Source organism: Schistocerca gregaria, chromosome 5 (assembly GCF_023897955.1).
Source record: "Schistocerca gregaria isolate iqSchGreg1 chromosome 5, iqSchGreg1.2, whole genome shotgun sequence".
Classification (NCBI taxonomy): domain Eukaryota; kingdom Metazoa; phylum Arthropoda; class Insecta; order Orthoptera; family Acrididae; genus Schistocerca; species Schistocerca gregaria.
The window spans coordinates 638789258-638807813 of NC_064924.1; positions in this window are offsets into that span (position 1 = coordinate 638789258).

An 18556-nucleotide genomic window follows, 5' to 3' on the forward strand; every position below is an offset into this window, starting at 1 on the left:
CGTCCATCCTCGGTGCGCGCGCCAGCCAGCTAGCGGACCAGAACGCGGACAAAGCTTCAGGCTCTCCGGCCGCGCTGTGTCAGCCTGCACCTGCCGTAGGCGCCCAAGCCTCTCCTCCCCTCCACCTGCCTCGGTCTCAGAGCCAACCTATCCTGCCGGCAATTACACGACTACACCATACACGGCAGCGTCATTTAAACTGACAAGGTTGTTCCTTTCTTGCACTGATAGACTTACTTACACTTACTGTTGCTTACATTTATTAATTACCAAATAGTAGCGCCCGAGTACTACAGTTACAACAAAGCGATTAGGTGAGCAGACGCAAGGAAAACGTTACACTCAGACGAGTACCCTGTGAAGGCACATTAATGGGACCTCTGCCAAAATCCTGAATATCCGTTTTTGCAGTGCGGACCACTGGGAGACCTGCAGGGAGGGAGTCAGTGAGTTCCTGTTAGGTACCGACAGGAACGCTAAGCCATGGCAAATACAGTGCGATTACCAGCTGTGCGAAGTTTCTCTTTTGAGGATCCATGGTGCCAACAGCCTGCTCGAAGTGGTTTCACAGATTTTCGGTTGGCCTTAAATCAGGGAGAACGGTAAACACATCCTGGTGCTCTTCGAAGAAATTACGTACACTGCTACACATCAAAACTGCTACACCAAGAAGAAATGCAGATGATAAACGGGTATTCATTGGACAATTATATTATACTAGAACTGACGTGTGATTACATTTTCATGCAATTTGGGTGCATAGATCCTGAGAAATCAGTACCCAGAACAACCACCTCTGTCCATAATAACGGCCTTGATACGCCTGGGCATTCAGTCGAACAGAGCTTGGATGGCGTGTAGAGGTACAGCTGCTCATGCAATTTTCAACACGATACCACAGTTCATCAAGAGTAGTGACTGGCGTATTGTGACGAGACAGTTGCTCGGCCACCATTCACCAGACGTTTTCAACTGGAGAGAGATATGGGGAATGTGCTCCCCAGGACAGCAGTCGAACATTTTCTGGGTCCAGAAAGGCCCTTACAGGACCTGCAACATACGGTCGTGCATTATTCTGCTGAAATGTAGAGTTTCGTAGGGATCGAATGAAGGGTAGGGCCACGGGTCGTAAGACATCTGAAATGTAACAGCCACTGTTCAAAGTGCCGTCAATGCGAACAAGAGGTGACCGAGACGAGTAACCAATGGCACCCCATACCATCCCACCGGGCGATACGCCAGTATGGCGATGACGAATACACGCTTCCAATGTGCGTTCACCGCGATGTCGCCAAACACGGATGCGACCATCATGATGCTGTAAACAGAACCTGGATTCATCCGAAAAAATGACGTTTTGCCATTCGTGCACCCAGGTTCGTCGTTGAGTACACCATCGCAGGCACTCCTGTCTGCAATGCAGCGTCAAGGGTAACCGCAGCCGTAGTCTCCGAGCTGATAGTCCATGCTGCTGCAAACGTCGTCGAACTGTTCGTGCAGATGGTTGTTGTCGTGCAAACGTCCCCATCTGTTGACTTAGGCGTCGAGATGTGGCTGCGCGGTCCGTTGCAGCTATGCGGATAAGATGCCTGTCATCTCGAGTGCTACTGATACGAGGCCGTTGGGATCAAGCACATCTTTCCGCATTACCCTCCTGAACCCACTGCTTCCATATTCTGTTAACAGTCATTGGATCTCGACCAACGCGAGGAGCAGTGTCGCGATGCGATAAACCTCAATCGGGATAGGCTACAATCCGAACTTTATCGAAGTCGGAAACCTGATGGTACTCATTTCTCCTCCTTACACGAGGCATCACAACAACGTTTCACCATCCAACGCCGGCCAACTGCTGTTTGTGTATGAGAAATCGGTTGGAAACTTTCCTCATGTCAGCACGTTGTAGGTGTCGCCATTGGCGCCAACCTTGTGTGAATGGTCTGAAAAGCTAATCATTTGCATATCACAGCATCTTCTTTCTATCGGTGAAATTTCGCTTCTGTAGCACGTCATCTTCGTGGAGTAGAAATTTTTGTGGCCAGTAGTGTAGTAGCGCCCGAGTACTACAGTTACAATCAAGCGATTAGTGAGCAGACGCAAGGAGTTAAACAGAGAACGCTACACTCATACGCTGTTGTGAAGGCACATTAATGTGACCTCTGTCAAAATCCTGAATAACCGTTTTTTTTTGCACTGCGGACTACTGGGAGACCTGCAGGGTCAGTGAGTTCCTGGCAGGTACCGACAGGAGCGCTGAGCCATGGCAAATCCAGTGCCATGACCAGCTGTGCGAAGTTTCTCGTTTGAGGATCCATGGGGCCAACAACCTGCTCGAAGTGGTTTCACAGCTTCTCGGTTGGCCTTAAATTAGGGGAGTACAAAAACTCATCCCGGTTCTCTTTGAACCAAGCACGTACACTGCTAGTTCGGTGACATGTTGCATTGTACTGCTGGTAGATGCCAAAATGGCACAGGGGAAAAAATGCATATAGGTGTGAACATGGTCCTCAAGGATAGATGCATAGTTGTTTGATCCATTGTGGCTCTCAGAATGACGAGATCACCCAGCGTAAGCCACGAAAACATTTCCAAACTATAACTCTCCCTCCTCCAGCCTGGACCTTTCCGACGTTTGTTTCAGGGTGCTTTTTTTCTTTTTTTTCTTTTTTAAAAAAATTCTTTATTCAACCAATGATATTAATACATAATATCCACCACCTTATACGTTAGTTATATTAGTTATATATAGTTACTATAGCAGCACTATTACAAATTTCCTACCTTGTTATTTGCTACAGCATGTGAATGTGTTTATTATACTCTGGGTAAGTACTGCAGTCTACTTTAATCTACTGTCCTGGCAAGCTCCTCCCGCAGCGTTGCAGATGTGCCAGTTGACCTGTAAACCTACAACTTCTTTGGCCGTGCCCACCCAGCTAATCCCAGTGGTTGTGCCCCTGGGACTGCGCTGGCCTTAACCTGGAAATCGCTGCAGGTACTGTTGGTGGATATCCAAAAATCTACAGTCTACTTAAGAACTATCTACCTACTATAAGTCATTATAGGTGTGCATTCTGTCAAATCCGGGATATTTTCGCACCTTTCCCCTACTCCAAGACGTAGCGGATTCCGACCGTGATGGCGCTCGGCCAGTCCACGCCGTGGCGGAATAGGATAGGTGCGGGTATGTTATGTTATGATCACGATTTATAGATTTATAGACTGTCCCTACGATATTCTTGCAGGACTTTTGCCGATACCTCGCTGGCAAGACTATCGATGGGTTTGAATGTGGTTAGATCCCTAATGACATGGTATGTGTCTTAATTGGGTAACTATATCCTAGATCGGTGGCTACGTCATCGAAAATGGGACACTCGTAGATCACGTGGTCCGGAGTGCCAATTTCAGCACCACAGTCACACGAAGGGGTAGCCCTCTTCCCGAACCGGCAAAGATATTCCGGTTACGGCCCATGACCTGTAAGGAAGTGCAGCAATCCCTTGCTTAGTTAAAAGTGCGAGAGTTGAAGCAGTTCCTTGATATTTGGCAAGAGCTGGTATGTCCTTCTTCCTCTCTTTTCCCAGTTCCAGAGTTCCTGCCACAGTTCTTCCCCTCTTCTTCTAATTGCAAATTTATTCCCCACATGCACCTCCAGAATCTGTTGAGTTTTTTCAATTTTCCCCCTTTTAACCCAGTACCAGGCTGCTTGTTCCCTGATTTTAATATCTAAGGCATATAACCCCATGACAATTAATAGTGCCTCCCCAGGAGATGTTCTGTAAGCTCCGATCGAGCGTAAAAGCATATTGCGCTACATCCTCCTCACAGCCATGGCAGGCACGACCCTCGTGAGCTAGTGTGCCCAGACCCCAGACCCCAGACCCCAGACCCCAGACCAGTAACCCACGATGGAGGCGAGAATGTTGTTGTGGTATATAATCAGTTGTGGGGGAGATGAAACCTCCTGTGTCCAATCATGATGAGGTTATTCAAAGCCTCTAACTGCCTTTGGGTTACCGTTTCGATATGTTGGGCGAAGCTCCATTATTCATCTTTGATAACACCCAAATACCGGGCCTCACGACGCCGAATAACTGGTGAGCCCTCGATCCTCACTGTCGGATTTCTGGCCAGTTGGCCCTTTAGTAACAGGTAACTTGATTTGTTGGCCGCTATTTTCATCTTAGTCCTTTGGCACTATTGTGTTAGTATTGTTATTGCCCTTTCGACCTTTGGTTCAACATCATCACGGCTACTGCCACCCACCAGCAGGAGGAGGTTGTCCACGTAGGCTATCGCCTATAGCACATCTGCACTACTCTCCAGGATTTCCAGGAAAGGCTCCATGTTTATGTCCCAAAAGAGTGGCCCCAGGACATAGGCCTGTGGACACCCATTTGTGATCTCTTCGCCAACTCTCCCGCTAGGGGACGATAGCCAGACCTGCCTTTCCATACAGTAGTTCCTGAGGCAGCCGTATAGCTGCTCTGGACACTCCTTGTCCCGCAAACAGGAGAAGAACGAAGGCCACCAGCGGTTGTCAAAAGCGCCACTGATGTCAACCAAGATGCCATGTATGTACTTGTGAGTGGACGACCCACAGAGCAATTGCGTCAGATGCAGATCGCTCCGGATGAAAAACGAATTGCCTGTCGCTCATCCCGCACAGCACGCGGTGTGCCGTCAGTCTGTCAGCCAGCAACATCTCCAGCTATTTGCCCAACAGGTCCAACAGACAGATTGGTCCGAAGGGACTTGACTTCCTTTGGTTCTTTGTCCTGGCCTTTCTTAATAATCACCTTATTGGCCTGTTTCCAGATGGACGGAAATGTCCCGAGGCGCAATGCTTCATTGTATATTCTTGTTAGAGGTGTTACTAGTTGAGGAGCGAGGTACGGCACCACTTCCGCTATAATGCCCTCTGGTCCTGGGGCCTTCCTTCTCTTTAACGATCTTATCTGTGCCGCCACTTCCTCTTCGGATAATGGATAAATCACCATGTTATTCCGATATCCTTCCTGAACTGTTTGCCTAATTAATTCTGACGCAAAGATAAGCGAATCATTTTGTCAGCTTTAGCTAGCAGACGAAGCTGTGTTCAGTGCACCCATGTACTCGTAAACGAAAGCAGACATGGCACGCGGAGTTAAAGATTGCAGCAATGTTATATGTAACTGAATCTGAACTCATTTAAATTTATTGACACATTCAATGAAGATACACTTCACTAAAAGTACTCAAAGTTAACATTGGTAGCGACTCGCAACAAATGAACATCAGAATGAAGACACATATTGTCGTTCGACTTTTATCGAAACAGTTATCCTGTCAGTCACTGGTCCGAGAGTCTCCTCAGAGTGAACGATTAATACCTGTTGTGTCAGATTCGGGGGTACACAACAGCGTAAGAGGTCACGTGCAAATGATACTGCTACAAATTACTTATCACCGAAATGAAACACACCATTAAACAATGATGACTGTAGTGTGAGACTTTTTCGGTACAGTTCCGTTTGATTGCCAAAGTTGCCTGGGAAAAGATTCTACGTATCTGGAACTCTAGTTCCAACGAGCTCTACCTATTTAGTTCTAGGGAGACGAAAAGCCAAGAAAATGAAGGCACATTGCATTGGGACTGAAGATACGATCTGCACTGGTGCAAAGACGAAAGCTGGCCCATCTTATTTAGTTCAATTCATAAACAGAAACAATAATTCCTTGTCGCATTTTATTCCGCTTATGAGGCAGCTGTGATTTAATAGCCAAATTAGTTTTTTTTAATTTTTTAAAAGAGGTGGAGCCCTCCACGCCCACACTGGCATGATGGCCAGCTCAAAAGGTCTACTGCCATCTCTGCATAAGGGTTAGTTTTCACTAGAGTGAGGTATCGCATGATGTGGGTACTGCGATGTTTACGTACGTGTAGTTAAGGTTAACCATTAATAGGCGCTCATCTGGAGATAGGGTGGTAAGAGCAGTAGCGGATGTCTTGCTCCCTGCGATAGGTCGTGCAAGGGTAGGCTTTGTTAGTAGTGGGTATCATGCATGTCGATACCTTTGACGTGCGGTGTGTTGCTCGGCGGCTGCCGCTGGGTGCCGGTGCTGAGCTCTCGTTCAGCGTCAGCAACCTGCAAAAGTTGGGTTTATCATCGTTTTTGTGTCCGATACGTCATACATAGGATTCACAGCGTAGGTTGATGTTGGAGATTTGTTTTTGCGTCAGTGGGTGAGCTCGTCGGCTTTCCTGCTGTTGCGTGTCGGTCGGCTCTAATAGCAGCTGGTAATTTACAGTCAGCGTTGCTGATAATGCAGGGGCTTGCCGACGTTTGTCGCTTGTTACTATATGTTAGCTTGCCATAGGTGGTTATGCCCTAGCTAGTAGCGTCTTTGGCCGCTTATGCTTCCACCTATGGGCGTGTTTACTATTACCGATTAATGTGTCCCTTGGAGTTTCCCCGGTGAATAAAATACTTCGCCTTTCGGGCTTGCATCTGGATAGTACTATTTCTTCTTCGGATATTTCGGCTGATAATCTCGTAAGTATCTTTAAGGTGAGGCTCATCTTAAACATGTTCTAATGATATCAGCCAAAATATCGAAAGAAGAACTAACGCTACCCCAGATTCATGCCCAAAAGATGATGATATGTACAGCTTTATGTTTGATATCTTCTATAATTATTAGAAATTATGATATAAATTTATTGTCAAGGATATGTGTTTGGAATGTGTGATTTGGAGACAGCACAGTGACACCCTCGAGTTGTCCAACGGTGTCTGTACGACCGAATACAGGGATCACGTGGCTCGGAACTTCGTAGGAAGATTTGCAATTTATGGTATTCCGATTTCATGCAATGAAAAGATATGTAAAATTCATGTCCATTCAACACAAACTGCTTCAGACAAATCTCGGTAAACAGTGTGGATGGCTGATTTGCAAATTCAAGTTATCGTGAATATCACTGCAGTATCTGAGATCCACATATTCATTAAATATACACTGACGGAAAAAAGTAGCATCACTAAAAAGTAATTAATGTAGACTAATGAAATTTTGGGAATATATCTATGTAGGTAACATGTTTAAGTGATTAACATTGCAAGCTCTTAGGTTAGTTTAAGTGGGGGATAAACCACCGCAAATGTGAAATGGTGGTACTGTCGACTGCCACAGTGCAAACGTGCATGCATTGTGTTGCACTGTTGGCAGATGTCAATTTGTGGGATGGAGTTCCATGCCTGTTGCACTTGGTTAGTTAATACAGGGATGGTTAACGCTGGTTGTGTATGAAGCTGGAGTTCTCGTCCAGTGATGTCCCATATGCACTCGATTCGAGACTGATTTGGTGATCCAGTGATCCAGCAAGCCAAGTAAACAAGTCCACACTCTGCAGAGCACGTTAGGTTAGAACAGCAATACGTGGGCGAGCGTTATTCCGTTGGGAAACATTCCCTGGAATGTAGTTTTTGAATGGCAGCACGATAGGTCGAATCACTAGCCTGACGTACAGTTCTGCAGTCAGTGTTCGCCGGATAACCACGAGAGTCCTCCTGCTGTTACACAAAACTGCACCCCAGACGACAACTCTAGACGTAGGTCCATCGAGTTGAGCACGGAGACAGGTTGGTCGCAGGCCCTCAACTGGCCTCCTTTCAACCAACACACGGTCGTCACTGGCACCGAGGCAGCACAAGCTTTTGTCAGCAAACAACAGACCTCCACCCTGCCCACTAATGTGCTCTCGCTTCACTCCACAGGCGGCGCAAATAGCGGTGGTTTGGGGTCGGTGGAACGTACACTACAGGGCATCTGGCTCGAAACTGTCCTTGAAGTAACCGATTTCTAAAAGTTCGCTGGCTTTTTTTTTGTGGTTTTAGGGCGCACAACTACAGTGGTCATTAACGCTCAGACTAAGTTATGAATGCACTGTGAGGCACATGGTTAAAACAGCAACTAAAAAGGTGTGGATACTGCGACGTTTACGTACGTGTAGTTAAGGTTAACCATTAATAGGCGCTCATCTGGAGATAGGGTGGTAAGAGCAGTAGCGGATGTCTTGCTCCCTGTGATAGGTCGTGCAAGGGCTACAATCTGATGAAGGGACACAACAAGAAGCTGTCCGAGGCTGGAGGACAGCAGCCTTGGCCGCCGCATCTGCAGCTTCGTTCCGAGGGATACCGACAGGGCAAAGCACATTAACAGGCAAGGGATTAAAAGAAAACAGCATAATCAAATGTCCTTAGACAGGTGTGTCAAGTGGATAAAACGAAGGACACGAGCAGCTGCTCCTGAGTCAACCGCTAAAATGTCATCCAGAGTACTTGGCAGGCCAAGATCAATGCGCAGTGTATTAAAATTCGGACAGGACGTTAAAATGTGGCGTACCGTCAGCAGCTGCCCACATGGGCAGAACGGCGCCGACGCAGCGGTCAGCAGATGGCGATGGCTGACCCGGCAGTGTCCAATTCGTAACCAGGCCAAAACGACCTCCTTCCTCCGAGAAGGGCGTGAAGAGGTCGTCCAAGCCGTGGGGAGAGGTTTCGATGCCCGAAGTTTGTTTTCAGTAAGTGTAGACCAATCGGCACGCCACAGCGATAAAGTGCGCTGAGAAATGACCCTGCTACAATCTGATGAAGGGACACAACAAGAAGCTGTCCGAGGCTGGAGGACCGCAGCCTTGGTCGCGGCATCTGTAGCTTCGTTCCGAGGAATACCGACATGGCCAGGAACCCACATAAAGGTAAGCGGAGAACCCTCGTCCGCTAGCTGCTAAAGGAAGCGTTGGATCCGGTGCACGAAAGGGTGACCCGGATAGGGATCACTGAGGCTCTGGATGGCGCTCAGGGAATCAGAGCAGATGACATTAGCAGAATGTCGGTCGCGGCGTATGTAAAGAACAGCCTGTAACATTACAGGACATATTGGGACATATTGAAGTATTCGATACTGTATACTTTTGGGGATATCGATACAGATATGCAAAATGTAAAGGGAAACTTTGGTGATTTTTAAATATTGTACTGTGTCAATATTAGGACATTTTGCACAGAAAGAACAAAAATAGAATTAATGTAAATATATATTAGTGTTAGTAACCTATTTTCATTCAATTTTGTAATTATATTTCATTTTGTAAAAGAAAGACTCACTGTTTGCTGTAGCTCTGATTAATTGTATAAATTATCAGTTTTGAGCTAAATTATTTCGTATAATATGGACAAGATACTTTTAAAAACTCACCAGCTAAAGAGAAAGTCTGTAAATGAACGTTTAATGCACACTTCTGGAACTTTCTATGGAGAAATTCTATATTATGATCGCAAAAATACGAAAACTTGTGAAAACTGTTTCATAACCTAATTTCTAAAGACGATTTGTATCAAGAAATATTGCTAAAAAGATTTATTTACGTTTTGAAACACGATTTAAATCGTTTTACATATAAGTAGTTGTTCTAAATCACTCAAGAAATATCCAGAATCAAATGTCAAGATATTTCTGGAAACATCGGTACAAATCTGGTGAAGGTTATCCAGAAGCTGGTAGAAAAATGTTATAAACTCTATTTGGAAATTATGCTTGTAAGAATTTATATGTACTGATCCTTTTACTTACTTTAATCTGTACTAAAATTCTGTAATGTCTAATTTAGTTTTAAGTCGTGAATTGCTATCGTATTGTAAACAAAACATTGTCGAAGACTCTCATTGTTTGGAAAGATATTAATACACCTAGGAGTTGTCAGTTGCCAGTTCGGATATGCAGTGCGGTCAGCTCTGAGAGTCAGTTGTTGAGTCTGTGAAGTCTGTCAGTTCTGTTTGTAAATAAACGTCTGTAATGAAGAATTACTTGTTGTCGTCAATATGAACTCAAGACCTTTTGCACGAAGCCGACACCTCCTAATGCAACGTTTTAATTTGGTGTTGAGGAGCTGAAATGTTATAATTTGGTGGAGGAAGCAGAGGATATGACGACCACCCAGTGATTCTTCAAAATAAAATATGTCTCTTCTGGGATCACAAGAAGAAAATACGTCTGTTTTGGGGCCACAAGAAGAGGATATACGACGGACCAGTCATTCTTCAGAAGTAAATACGTCGATTCTGGGGTCACAAGAAGAGGAGTGAATCAACCGAGCGAAACCATCCTGGAATTGAAGAAATTTCGCAAAACACGGACACCAACGACCGCCGACGGACACTAAGATAAGTACCTGCTTCCTAAAATAATGGAAAAAGACGCAGATTTCAGTATTGACAGCGGTGTAGCGAGTACACCTATTACGGAAAGTGCTTCTGACAGTGTAGGAATGTTGGAAATGTTAAAACAAATGTTTTCAGAGTTAAACTCGAAGTTGGATAACACAAACTCGAAGATGGACGATTCTCGTGCCGAATTACGTCAACAAATTGAACAGACACAACAACAGATGGACAGGTCGATTTCGAAGGCTGTGTGTGATTTAAAATCAGAAATAAATTCAAATACAGAACAGATTGCTCACACTAATCAGGTTCTCGAAGAATGGCGAATTACTTTTGAGTCAAACCAAAAAGAACTTAGTTGTCGTGTGGACACGGTTGAGAGCAAAATTTCTGTCCTTGAAACTGATTTAAGTAACGAAATTTCAAATAACCAGTCAAAACTTAAAAAAGTTGTTGATTTTGTAAATGACGAAAATTCTCAATTGTGAAATGAATTTGACCAGACAAAACGATTTTTTGAAAGCGAAATTGAATCTTTCAAATCTGATTCTGACAAAAAGGTCACAGAAATTTGTAGTAGAGTAGGTAATGTCGAAAAAACTGTAGACAGAAAATTTGTAGAAATACAAGAAACTATGTTGCAAAAAGGTTTTAGTAATAGTTGTAATGGGGTATGGGGAAATTTTCCCATTAAAACTTATCCGGGTGACAAGAATATACACCCAAAAGACTTCATGCAATTCTGCAAGGAGCAGTTCACGTCCATAATGACAGATAGTGTTAAGATAAAATTTGTAAAGAAATTACTTGATGGTGAGGCGCTTTCGTGGGCCAATCAGAATTGTTCCGCGGAAATGTCCTTTGAAGATTTCGAAAAATGTTTTCTAACCAAATTTTGGTCTGAAACTGAGCAAGCTCGAATCAAAAGTGAATTCTTGAATGGTCCTAGTTACAGAGAATCTGATGGGTCAATGAAAGCCTATTGTGAGAGACAGGTTGCAAAAATTAGTGCATCTGGATAAGCCATTTGATGAGCTAACTCAAATTGATGCACTAAAATGGAGACTTCCGAAAAGAGTAAAATGGGGTTTAGTATATGGTCCAGATGAGTCCATAGAACAATTCTTGAAATATGTGGACAAACTTGATAGAGCCTTTGAACAAAACAACAGATTTAACGACTTTGTAAGTTCATCACACAGAGGGTGGGAACCGAACCGTGGAAATAATAACAATAATAGTGAACGAAGAAACTTTAACAACAACAGGGATAATTATAATAGCAATGACAGAAGAAATTTTGGTAGGAATTATCAGCACTTTAATTCAAACAGAGAATGGGAAAATCGAAACAGGTCCTGGGGTAATGACATGAGAGAAGGTAACCCGAGGCAGGGAAACGACAGACATAGGTCTTTAAACGACTAAATGCTCCACTGGGAGTCTGTCAGTTTGGGGCAAGGAATTTTCAAAATCAGGCTAATTTCACCCGGAACAGACAGCACTATAATCAGAGACCTAACCAGTATAGACAGTATGCTTATGATCGATCTGTAGATAGAGGTAATGAAAAAATTAAATTTGACAGGAAATTTTGGAATGTCATCAGAGAAAATACTAGAAACAACTGTAATAGGAACCAGGCTACCTTTGATGAAGTAGGCTTAGAAGATGATATAATTGCAAATTTATATAATCAAGAAGAAGCACCTAATGCTGAAATGAAAGGTAAGGATAAATTTGATAATTTTGGATTGTACAAACTTATGTGTGGTGATGTTTTAGATGTAAGTTGTCATAATGATGTTCGTACTGAAGTTTCTGGAAAGTCTGATATTCATGTGGATGTGGTTGGTGAAGATGGTGTTGTGAGTAATGTTGGTGATACTAGTAGTGTTTGTAGTGTAAGCTCAGGCAATGATGATGATAATGTTGATGTTAAGGCTAATGGTGATTATGTACTAGAAGATTTTGATGGTGAATTGGATGGAATAGTTTATGTTGAAGTTAAGGAGGATGTTATAAGCAATAGTGTTGAGAATAGTTGTGCCAGGAACTCTAACTACATTCCACATGAGAATCAGATTGTGCCAGTTCAGCTTAGTAATACATCAGGAGACAGGGGGGTTGATTGTACTGATGCATCTGAGATTATTTTGAAATCTGTTTGGGACAAATTTAAAGATTAAAGTGATGACAATGATGTTAAGATCAAATTAAGGGAAATTTGTGAACAAGTTTCTGCTTTTAAGCCTAATGAAATCATCAAACGGGGTACTAGTCAGGATGTGTGTGAGGTAAATAGTAATCCAGACATTCCAGTAAATTCCAGTAGACCTAGAAGTTTGAAGAAAGTATTGCCTAATAAAGAAAACCTAAATATGGAACAGAGGTATGATGAGATAGCAGAAGATCTTTTGTATGAAGAACAGGAAGAAAGGGAAAACACCACTATTGGTAGTCCATACATAAAAATTAAAGCTGCAGGTTGGGAAGGGTATTGTTTGATTGACACAGGGAGTCCAATTAGTGCCATTTCAAGCAAATTAAGAGATATAATTAAGCATGATCCTGACTTTGTTGAATTACCAGTTGTTGGAATAAAAATTAGAGGCATTACCGGCAAACTGAGCAAAATTGTTAATAGACAGGTGTTGTTGTCCTTCAGTATAAATGATGTACAGTTTACTCAAGGATGTCTTGTAATATGTGACTTAAATGAGAATGTACTGTTGGGTATGGACTGGATATTAAAAGCTAATGCAGCATTTGATTGGGAAAAGAGTTTGTTTACCTTTATTGATCCTAAGACGAGAGTATGTTCCAGTACTGACATGTCGGTTCAAAACTGTGCTGATAAGGGAATTGAAATTAGGGACGTTACATTTTGTAATGACAGTGGTTATTGTGTAGAGGAAATTACTGAGGATTATGATGATGGAGAATATGGGGATATAGTTCAAGAAAAATTACGGGAATCAGATAATTTGAACCAAGAACAGAAGGTTGAGTTAGAAAGATTATTGTGGAATTACTGTGATGTTTTTGATGATAGACCTGGCAGACTAAAGAATTATCAATGTAAACTCAGATTAAAACCACATGAGCCATTCTTTATAAAACCTTATAGTGTACCCATTGCAAAGAGAAAAGATGTAGAAAAGGAACTTCAAAAGATGGAAGAGTGGGGCATCATTGAGAGAAGTAAGAGCCAATACAATAATCCTTTGGTAGTGGTTGCAAAACGTGATGGCAGTGTCAGGCTTGTACTAGATTCAAGACACCTAAATAAGTATCTGGAAAGAGAGACCGATCATCCCGAGAATATAGACGAATTACTTCATAAATTTGAAAGAATGAAATACATGACCAGTTTAGATCTCACATCAGGATTTCACCAAGTAGAATTAGAAAATGATTCCAGAAAGTATACTGCCTGTTTGTATGGGGGAAGATGTTACCAGTATTGTGTGGTACCATTTGGGCTGAATGTCTCAGTAGCCAAATTCTTTAGAGCACTTGACTTTGTTTTGGGAAAAGATCTTTTATCAAAATTAACTGTGTATGTAGATGACATTTTGATCACTGGAGAAACTTGGGAAGAACATGTTAATACTTTGAGGGAGGTTTGCAATAGATTAAGGAAAGGGGGAATGTCACTTAAATTATCTAAATGTAAGTTTGGTATGAAAAAATTGAAGTTTCTGGGGCACAGTATTTCTGAGGAAGGTATTTTGCCAGATCCTGAAAAACTCGATGCAATTGCAAAATTCTCAATTCCAAAAACCAAGAAACAACTAAAGTCATTTTTCAGGATGTGCGGTTACTACAGAAAGTTCATTAGTACCCAAGCTCTAAATGCTCCAAGTCTTAACAGATTGCTGAAGAAAAACGCAATGTGGGTTTGGGATCAGGAATGTGAAGCTGCTTTTGAAGAAATAAAAACACAGTTATGTAACAGTCAAATTTTGTACCGTCCTGATTTAAGTTTACCTTTTTGCATTATGGCAGATAGTTGTTATTATGGCCTAGGTGCTCACCTTTTCCAAGAAGTAAATATAAATGGGAAAATAGAACACAGGTCTATTGCTTTTGCTAGTCGAACCTTGAAAAAACATGAGAGGCAATACACTGTTACCGAGAAAGAGCTTTTGGCCATTTACTGGGAATTTTCTAAATTCAGAAATTATTTATTGGGAAACCAGGTAGTTGTCTACACAGACCATAAGGCATTAATTTATATTCAAGAATGTAGGTTGCATCATGGAAGGATTACCAGGTGGGCACTCTTGTTACAACAATTTAATTACTCAATAAAATATCTTAGAGGACTCGATAATGTAGTTGCTGATGCTTTATCTAGACTAACTGTGGGGAGTGACTTTGAAGATGACAGTGGGGAATGTGAAAGAATTCAAAATTATGTATTTAAGAGGGGTGGACAATGAACAAGAAATCAGAGACATTTGTAATGACATCCGACGGAATCAGAATCACGATGAGAACTGTAAACTGGTCAAAAGTTATTTAGGGAAAAAGGGACATGAAAAAGTGGGAGATTATTACAAAATCTACAAGGGGATTCTATTCAAGAGAAACAGTGTAGATAGCGATGTATGGAAATTATGTTGGCCTGAACAGTACATCAATGTACTCATCAAGTACATTCATGAAAGTTTTGGTCATTGTGGGATTCAAAAGTGTATCCAGAAAATCCAAGAAAATGTGTACTTTAACAACATAGACAGGAGGGTTAGAAAAATTTTGACGGGTTGTGACAGGTGCCAAAGAGTAAAAGTATCCAACCAAACTTGTCGAGGATTGATGCAAAACATCTTACCAAAAGAACAACACGAGTTAGTCGCTGTCGACTTATATGGACCATTACCGAAGACTAGAGGAGGCTATTGCTACATTTTTGTTATGGTTGATGTTTTTTCAAAATTCATTAAGTTATACCCTCTTCGCAAAGCAAACAGTAAGAGCATTATTTCAAAAATCAGAGGAGACTATTTTGGCAGGGTTGGAAAACCTCAGAAAATCTTATCAGACAATGGGACTCAATTTACTTCTGGAGTATGGAAAGCTTTTGTTGAAGATGAAAATATAAGTCACATTCTTATTTCAGCTTATCATCCGTCAGGAAACCCTTCGGAGAGATACATGAGGGAAATTGGGCGATTCTTCAGAACCTACTGCAATACTGATCATGCTAGTTGGATTGACTATGTTGAGAAATTCGAAGATGTTGTGAACAGCCTACAGCATTCCTCAACAGGGTTTTCGCCTTATGAAATACAGTATAATAGCAAACCACCACATCCAATTAGTGATTTCATTGATTTTCCAGTCTGCAAACCATTAAGTACTCAAGAGAGAGAGGAAATAGTGAGAAAGACCATGAAATCTCAAGGTGATAAGAGGAAATGTAGACATGACAAAAGATTGAAGCCTACTCAATTTAAAATTGAAGACTTGGTCCTTGTTAAAACACAAGAGAAGTCTAAAGCCATCAGTGGTGAATTAAAAAAGTTTTTTGACATATACATTGGACCTTTCAAGATTCATGACAATCCTCATCCGAATGCTTACCGTCTAGTCTACCCAAATTCTGGCAGACTGTTTGGCCTACGAAACGTGACCGAACTGAAATTGTATAAAAAAATGTAAAAAAGTATTTTAGGTAATAGATGTTTATAGACTTTTATATGTAATCTTACCAGGATATTTTTGTATACTTTGTTATGTTGTATTTATCTGATTCCTCAGGGGAGCATACATTCTTTGTGTGCTAAGTGTTTGGCGAGCACTAGGTCCCCTAGCTATGCAATTGTCATATTTCATTTTCGTATTCTGGCATTGCATCTTACACTTATTCTGTGATCCTGTATAATCAATTTTCTCCATCTGTCAGTCTATCCTCTCTTAGCTTTAAGAAATTATTTAGAGTAAATTTTCTTGAGTAATTAGACTTTAGAGAATTCAAATTTCTGTGTCCTTAAAAACCGGTCCACCGACTATTAAATGCTTTTGCTAATGTTTAACTGGGTTTGACCACTGTATGCTGTATATTCATAGCGGACTGTGCTATTGCAGCCTGTGATAGCCTGCAGTGTATATGGAATCCATACGGACTGTGAAGATGAGACTGAAATACAGTGCGTGGCATTGAGGTATACCGACCTTTAAGGAAGAAGATCACCGACCTTCAAGAAAGAAGATCACCGGTCTTCAAGAAAGAAGACACCAAAGATATGTGTAAAACTTTTCTGTTTTGTAATGTAAGGACATCAACCCTTCCGTGTTTCACGTGGAAGTGCTGATGGGGGGGTTGTGTAACATTACAGGACATATTGGGACATATTGAAGTATTCGATATTGTAGACTTTTAGGGGATGTCGATACAGATATGCAAAATGTAAAGGGAAACTTTGGTGATGTTTAAATATTGTACTGTGTCAATATTAGGACATTTTGCACAGAAAGAACAAAAATAGAATTAATGTAAATATATATTAGTGTTAGTAACCTATTTTCATTCAATTTTGTAATTATATTTCATTTTGTAAAAGAAAGACTCACTGTTTGCTGTAGCTCTGATTAATTGTATAAATTATCAGTTTTGAGCTAAATTATTTCGTATAATATGGACAAGATACTTTTAAAAACTCACCAGCTAAAGAGAAAGTCTGTAAATGAACGTTTAATGCACTCTTCTGGAACTTTCTATGGAGAAATTCTATATTATGATCGCAAAAATACGAAAACTTGTGAAAACTGTTTCATAACCTAATTTCGAAAGACGATTTGTATCAAGAAATATTGCTAAAAAGATTTATTTACGTTTTGAAACACGATTTAAATCGTTTTACATATAAGTAGTTGTTCTAAATCACTCAAGAAATATCCAGAATCAAATGTCAAGATATTTCTGGAAACATCGGTACAAATCTGGTGAAGGTTATCCAGAAGCTGGTAGAAAAATGTTATAAAATCTATTTGGAAATTATGCTTTAAGAATTTATATGTACTGATCCTTTTACTTACTTTAATCTGTACTAAAATTCTGTAATGTCTAATTTAGTTTTAAGTCGTGAATTGCTATCGTATTGTAAACAAAACATTGTCAAAGACTCATTGTTTGGAAAGATATTAATACACCTAGGAGTTGTCAGTTGCCAGTTCGGATATGCAGTGCGGTTAGCTCTGAGAGTCAGTTGTTGAGTCTGTGAAGTCTGTCAGTTCTGTTTGTAAATAAACGTCTGTAATGAAGAATTACTTGTTGTCGTCAATATGAACTCAAGACCTTTTGTACGAAGCAGACACCTCCTAATGCAACGTTTTAATTTGGTATTGAGGAGCTGAAATGTTATAAGCCCGATAGAGGGCAAATAGCTCAGCTGTGAAGACCGAAGAATGGCCATGGAGCCGGTATTTGAAACTGGGTGCCCCGACAATAAAATAACACCCGACACTGTCATTGGTCTTAGAGCCATCTGTATAAATGAAGATCGTATTAATGAACTTCGAACGAAGTTCGACAAACCGCGAGCGGTATACCGAAGCTGGGGTAACCTCCTTTGGGAGCGAGCTGAGGTCAAGGTGAAAGCGAACCTGAGCCTGGAGCCAAGGTGGCGCGTGGCTCTCGCCCACTCTAAAGGTTGCAGGGAGTGAAAACTCAAGGTGCTGAAGGAGGCGACGAAAGCGAACTCCAGGGGGTAGCAGGGCAGATACATACAACCCGTATTGACAGTCGAGAGAATCATCAAAAAAGGAACGATAAGACGAGTGGTCTGGCATTGATAATAGCCGACAAACATACCGACAAAGCAGTATATCGCATCAGCAGGTGAGTGGCAATTCACCGGCTTCAGCATGAAGACTCTCGACGGGACTAGTATACAACGCTCCGATCGCAAGACGTAACCCCCGACGTTGTATAGAGTTGAGGCGGCGTAAGATGGACGGCCGTGCAGGGGAGTATACAAAGCTCCCATAATCCAGCTTTGAGCGGACGATCGACCGATATAGGCGAAGTAGGACGGTTCGATTCGCTCCCCACGACGTACCGCTGAGAACACGGAGAACATTGAGGGAACGGGTAAAACGGGCAGCCATGTGGAGAACAGCTAAGTTTCCTGTCAAATGTAAGACCTAAAAATTTTGTTGTCTCCACGAGTCACTGTGGTGCCAACTGCCGCTCAGACTGCTGCTGCAGAAGCAGTACAATGCGTCAGAGCTATAAGCCGAGCACAATGGTCTTCCCTTTCGGTAGTGCCACATCGCCGCCCGGGGCCCGGTCTTCTTGCGACCGTATATTCTCGTGGCCACCGGTGCCAGCAATT